Raw genomic sequence first — 7,527 nt, forward strand, 5'->3', positions numbered from 1 at the left:
TCTTGGCATCTCATGACTTCACACACTGTCTGCAGAAAGTCATGGACCAAACCAGTTGCTGTTTTGTGGCACAAAAAGGCAGCTTCATTTGAATACGTAATGTGGTACGGGTTATAGGGAAAATGGAGAAAGAGTGTCAAATTGGTACACTTCTACATATATACATAATAAGTTCAAAGGAATAGCTGGTGTACCTTTGAGAGTGTTTTCAGTCAGTGGTCAGCAAGTCCCCTGAACAGTTCTCCAGATTTCTAGGAAAGTGTATGTGTTCCATATCACCTACATGTTGGGTGCTTGTTTTAGTACCCCTGTGAAAAAAAGTACTTATCATTCCAAAAATGTGCCTGTATCTGCATGCATGTGTAGCGGGATGTCGAAAGATCATCAGACAAAAACGTCAACATGGACAATTCTGCAAAACGCTGGATTAAGTTCATCAACAACGTTAATAAAATTCTCACTTTCTGCAATATCTGCACACGGCAACTGCATTATGGTAAAGGTTAGGGAAAAAGGATATAGGAGTGCAATGATAAATCAGTGGGGTATGCTTATAAGGTTAGGGAAATATTATGATAATGTTTTTTTTTGTTTTTCAAACATGAATTGCAGGTCTGTGACAGGATGCAAACTCTGAGAAGTCAGATGTGCATCCATCTCACAACATAAAAGGCACACTACCTCCTGTGTTGGCATTGGACATTGGCAATGGACTTACCTCATGAGGTGCAGATTCATCTAATATGGATGTAATTCCTACTGTAAAGATACTGGGCTGAGGAAGCTATCTGTTTGAGTATGATTTGTTTGCCTGCCATGCTGGTAAAGCTGCTGTTGTGCTACTGATGTATCTTAATAGGAGTGAATCATAGGTGATGCTGCTTGGTCTAATACAACATTTACCACAGTAAACAGCTTCGACATTAATAGGTACTGAGTGCAGCAGCACATTTCTTGACCCCTGCCTTTAGCTGTGTGTCTTAATCTGAGTGCGTGGACGTTGACGTGCATCTGTGTGTGTCAGCAGCAGTCCCAAACCCAATAGCAACAGAGCTGTAGATTTCTCCTCAGTGGCCTGATAATGAATATTCAACTCTCCACAATTTCTTCCCCATTTCAACTCCCTGTCACCCTCCTTCCCTCCTTTTATTTCTCAGCTCTTTGCTCATTCCCTCTGCCCCCTCCTTCTTTCTCATTTTCCTTCTCATCCTGCCCACTTGTTTGTGCACATTTGCAAGATCAAGTTAGAAGCATTAGTGATGTTTTTGCTCAGAGCTCTGTGGCATCCACTTAAATAAAAAGAGTGGAGGAGGGGGCTGTGGGGGGCTGTCATGACTGAAGTGCTTGCAGATCTGATTAAAATAACTTGTGAAATAGCCTCACTGCATACATAACACACTAATTATACTAAGAATAAAGGGAAAGCTGAAAAATCTTTAAGTTAGGATAAGGCTTTTATTATTGTCAACAAATCCCATTAATGGACCAAAATGCACTACATTATCTCTTAATATTTTCTGACTTCCCTACTGTCTGTGGCTCTCAGGGACTAGATGTATGCTCAAATTTGGTGAGCTAATGAGTAGTCACAGCACAAGGACAGTGGATGTGGGATCGACTCTGAACAAACCATGATGTTCATTGTAATGAAGAAACATGTTACCCAGTGCAACTGTGTGAATCATCAATGTGTTTTTAATACTTTTGGACAACAATGGTACACTGACAAACTCAATCCGTCATTTTAAATATACAATGTGTAACAATCTATCAACTGTGCAATCCAAAAAGAGAAGGGTTGGTGTTTAGGAATACACTTTGTGGATTTGTGTGTCACTGATTAGCAAAGAGTTTGTATCTGGGAGCCTGCAAGGATGTGTGTAGCTGAGTGCATTGGTGCAAGATAACAGCTTAAGCATTATTAAGGGTACAGCATGTGCAATTCGAAGTAGACAAAATAGAAATCACATTAGAAACTACTTTGAATGTACTGGCTCACAATTACAAAGGCTGTGCAAAGTTTCCTTGCAAACATGTACAGTAGCAGTAGTAGTAGTAGTAGTTTCTTTTGTCATGCACAACTTTATGGGTGGAAATTGTCATTGTAACATTGGTCAGTCTACTTTGGTCCAGAATGAAATCCCTCACCCACTAGTCGATGGATTGGATTGATGGATTGATGAAACGTTGCACAGAAAATTGATGGTCCCCAGAGAATGTCCCAATGACTTTTCATGTAGCACCATCATCAGGATATTATTTAAATTTGTCCAATGCTTTGGTTTATCACAAACTGCAAAACTAATGGCATTACCATAAGCCTCAGCTATACATTGTGTTTAGTGCTAACATGCAAATGCAAATGTTATGTGTTAGCATGCTGTCACTCTAAATTAAGTAAACATAGGCTACCTGCTTATATAGTAGTTCCTTTGACATGTTGTCCGATCACGTCAGAAATGAAAGGTTTTTACTTCTGATCCAAAAGGCCACACAATGGTGTTAAAAGCGGGTTGGGATGTTGTTTAAGAATGTGGAAAATGGCACACATTTTCAGAAAGTACACACTGGAAGGAGTCATAGTGTTGCACTTGGTTGTTCACATGAAAATTGACAGAAATAGTTGTGTAACAAATGAAAAAGAAGTTCCAACCCTGGCAACTTTCTAACCCACACAGAGCTGTCAAACACCTGTGTCACGTGGGTGTGAATGTTGGATTGTCGTTTGGAAAGTTACAAAAATTGCACACAGCACCCCCCGAATGCAATATTGGAAAGGTGTTTGCCATTTGAATATCTGTCAGGCAGTTCTAACGGAGTCGACTGGTGCCTCACAGCATGGCTGTAGACTCTTGGTCTTGTTAATCCCTCTCTAAAGAAACTGTATTGCTCTATCAATTCAAGAGCTTTTTCACAAATACCAGGAGAAACTCAAACAATTTCTGTGACCTCCATCTTTTTGAGAAGTACTGGAAATCAAACAACTATTGGCTTTCTATTCTCAAAGAATATCTGTCTACACAGAGTTAATGACTTTCATGACATCACTTCAAGGAGCATTGAAGCTAGGTACTTTGTTCACCTCCTGTACATGTGTGCATGAAACAAACACACACACACCAAGAAAACCTCACACTATCAGAACTAGACCCCAGTGATGAGATTTGATGAGACTGCTTTGGGTGAATGTTGCTCAGAGAGCCTCAGAGTCCCATCCATGTGAGAAACTGGTGAAGACAATTGTTAGATGCCCACACATCTGATTCCAAGTATACTGTGATGGCCTGCAGAAATAAGGCACCGTCAGAAGATATAAATCACAGGGGAGGCGTCACACACACACGCGCACGCACGCACGCACACACACACAAACACACACACACGCACTCACGGACACACAATGCTATCCAGTACGTGGGAGGGAGCTGTCATATTCACTGTTGGGTAATCAGTTGAAGGTAAGGCTAACTTCAGATTTTAAGATTCTTTGATGAAGTTGTAAAGTCAAACACAATAGGCTCATGAAATAAATATAACTTTTTAGTTCCTTGAGATGGACACTGTGTTCTAGATAAGGCACACTTAAGTAAATGCAGCCCTTTCTTTACACTAATTCAGTGACAGAGAGTGGTATTAACGACACGATGAGAAGACATTCTCAATTTTTTTGCACTGTAAATTGCAACCTATTGTGCGCGGAAATAGCCCTGATGTGCTAATAAATACTTATTTGGGATGATGGGATGGTTTAGTAATTGACAAAGAAACCTAAGAGATCCCATCTGATGTACTGTACATGACATACTGTTCCCAAGGTTACCCCGTTGAAACCTGATAAGAGATTTAGAGTGTCATCCAATGAGCTGTCTCAGTGTAGCCCAGCTGCAGATATAAGGTTTTGACCTCTGGGTGTTGTGTTGAGGAATGATAGTGGTCACTCCATCAAATACACACACGCATTCACATGCACATGTGTATGTGTACACATGCAGTTATTTATGCGTACACATTCACATGTGTATGTGGGTTAACGAGGAGGAAGATACAGAATTTTAATTTGACTTACTTTTTTTCCTGTCTTTTTTTCCTGCCCTTGTTGTATTCTGACCTCCTCACTTTACATCTCACGTATCACTCCCTAACCAACTTCTTCCTCCCAAGGTCTACCTCACCAGGGGTTTCAAGATAAGTCTGAGTGGTTGCAAGATTATTAACAGTGAGGCAAATGAAACAATTCCTCACTCACACAAAATTATATTAACTTTTTCTAATCTTTGCTGTTTTTCTGTAATACTGTTTCCATTGTTAGGCTTCCAACAATTAGCCTACTTAAATATAACAATCCAGCAAGAGGGGAAACTTGTTGGTGAAATTGCCCAGAACAGGGATATGCAACTTACAAGTGTACACTTCTTCATTTTGTTCAAGCCTGAAAGGTTGAGAAAGGCTGCTCTATTCCACTGTTACCACCCAGCCTTCAACCTGCCTCTGCACAGCCTGTGGAAGACTCGTCTGACAGGCACATCACCAAGAAACACAGCAATTCAGCAATTAATATGACAGTACCTCTGCATCCTCGCTAATTAGGCTTTCATATCAGAGCAGCTCTCTGTAATTATGGTAGAAACTGGTCGCACTGCTCCTGTGCTCACTGCAAACAAACTCATTAGTTGCCAGTAATGCTCTCTAAACACTGTTCTAGATTTACACTCACAGTTCAGAAGTAAGGCAGAGAGAAAAGTAGAGATTGAGAGTTTGCATTTACACATATTGAACATGTTAAATGCACTGTTTTGTTTTATTTAGCAAATAACTCGAAAAGTCTCTAAGTATTTACCTGTTTTACCTCTTAGTACTAATTGTGCATGTCACCTTTCAGTAATGCTGGCAACAGGAAACAGGACCAAAATGCAGACCCACAGGCAGAGAGGGACGGTTTTAGGGGCACTTTATTGAGACGGGGGGCAAGGTTTCAAACTTGAACAGACAAGCAGGCAGAAAAGGCCCGTTCATTGGAAAATAATTTTATTTACAAGTCATTTACTACTAAAAAGATACTAGAATTGAATCAGTCAAATACAAGGCATGGTCCGTTTGATCATATATTTCAAACTAACATGGATGAGAAGTCTTTAAACCTGCAGACTTGGTTTACAACTTGGGGCTGTGGAAATAAACAGTATAGACCACGGAGATGAGTTATGAGGAACTGTTAAAAAAAAAACCAAAAAAACAGTTGCTCATTAACTTGTCCCACAGTCATATTTCTGGTGACCTGTTGAATTCAAGCCCAATTTTTACTCTTTTTCGTCAACTCTGCTTTTGGTCACCACCAGCACCTGAGGGAAATATCTGTCTCTTCAGCTGCTAAATGCTCCACTTTGTTCAACAGGTAGTTTCTAACTTAGTCGGCAGTTTGGTGTTGGCCAGGTAATGTACAGTTTTTAAAACGGAAACAAAGTTGATGAGCGCAGTGTGCCTGAAAGTGCAACAGTGAGGGGGCTGTGAAACCAGAGAGTGAGCTAAAAGACTCTCTATAGAACTGAATGGAACAGTTGAGGTTGTCCCTGGTGACACCTTTTCGTCATTTGACCCAATGTCAAATAAGAACATTGACAAGAGCAGCTTTAAAGTGCTCAGAAGACATCTGTGGAGGAAGAGGATGTGATATGACCAACATTACCAGAAAGTACTTCTTTTTTTATCTTATAATACAGAAACATAAAAGTGTCTCAAATCCTATGCGGATCATCGAATCAAACAAGAAATATGAGAGACAAAACAGTTTTTGCTGACATACAGTAAGCTTGTCACATTATCTCGCTGGTGTGTGTGCAGCTGTGATCACCCACAAACACACATATTTAAACATGGTGCCAAGATAATATATTAATATCATGCAAGAGATATTCATGAAAGCTCAGATAAACCTTTACAGTGCAGCAGGCAGTTACATAACATATATAATTCCCTGTCTTTTACAATGATGCTCCAGTTTACAGTTAAAATCCCTAAAACTGCATATGTGTCAGATCGAAGCCTCGACTCCATGAACAGATCTCTGCCGGCTGGTCTAGCTGGAGATAACAAGGTATCAAGGCTCTTTGAACACTGATTTGTGTCTCTCTTTTCATTCATTTTAAATTCCTTGTTAAAATCTGATTTTTACAAATCACAGTGGGCATGATGAAGTGGTCATGAAAACCAAAGACGTAAGGCGTGTGGAAACGCTGTGATAATGATGATGATGATGGAGGCATCCATGAGGAAGCTTTGTCCACACTCTGAAAGAAGATACATGCGGTGTTAAAGGATACAGAAGAAGGCATGGGCATTTAGCTGTGAAGCACACCAATGCTCTGTCATAGGGAAAGGGAAACAGCCTTAAGGAGAACAGTCACAGTGTGAGATCACTATTGTGTTCTTTCAACAATGTTGTTCTGTAGCTGTGCAGAGACAATAAAGTGCCTCTCAGATATAGAAACTGTAAAATACACATTAAACAAATATTGTGTCAAGTCTTTAAATGTGCTCAGAAAAATTTCAAATTTCAATGAATGCATCTCCAATCTTTCTTTTTCAAAACAAAATGCCATTACCAGCATAAATTCAAAGCACCTTTAGGAAGGGTTTATAGTATTGTCAATATTATAAACGCTTTTGTTTAAGAAACGAAAGAAGCAAAACTAAATATAAAACAAATATATAGACTTGGTTTGATAGCAAGTTTTACATAATTTTTTTAAATGATTTATATTAACTGAAGGTGTCTGTTACAGCAGATGTCTGTTGTTGTAATATTAATATATTTCACAAAATCTAAATAGTTAGTCATCATTGTCTCCTGGTGCCATATTTTAAGCGGCGACTGATCCTCCTTTTTTGGGAGGCCCAGTTTGGGAAATGAAAAGCCTAATACAGTAGGCATGCAGCTTATTGCTCTGTGCCAATATTAAAAGATTGCGGCATCACATCTCACTACATGGTGTTTGAAGGATGCTGCTCTTTTCAGCTGTTCTGGTTTCAGTTTTATCGTTGTGCAAATATGTCGAAGATGGAAGGGAGAGATGGTGAAACTGAACCTGGATCTGCAACTCCTGGTAAACCAGAAAAGATCTCTCGAGGCTTACATCCCACCTCTACCACTACTGCCAGAGAGAAGACAGCTGAAAGAGGCCTCACTCTGCCATTATTTCTGGTTTGAACCAGCATTTAAAAAACAGTGTGAGAATACAGTTTTTACAGACTGATGAAAGCTTAAGGGAATAACATTTTCTTAGGCGAATGAGCCTAGAATAGAAAAAAAAGGTCATTTATTTTTTATTTTTTTTAAAGTATTGTTTATTTATCAGGGACATTACCTATAACATTATTACAGCCAAATGTGAGACATGCAGAGTTTTTTAGGACGGCTCCCTCCCATTCACTTTTTTGTTATTTTAACTAGCCTACTTGTTTTGGTGCCTAATCCCCCTTTTGTTGGGTTAATGTTGGCTAGCTAACTGTAAAGACAGCTAAACGCGAAGG

The sequence above is a fragment of the Etheostoma spectabile genome, chromosome 17, assembly GCF_008692095.1.
Source record: "Etheostoma spectabile isolate EspeVRDwgs_2016 chromosome 17, UIUC_Espe_1.0, whole genome shotgun sequence".
NCBI lineage: Eukaryota > Metazoa > Chordata > Actinopteri > Perciformes > Percidae > Etheostoma > Etheostoma spectabile.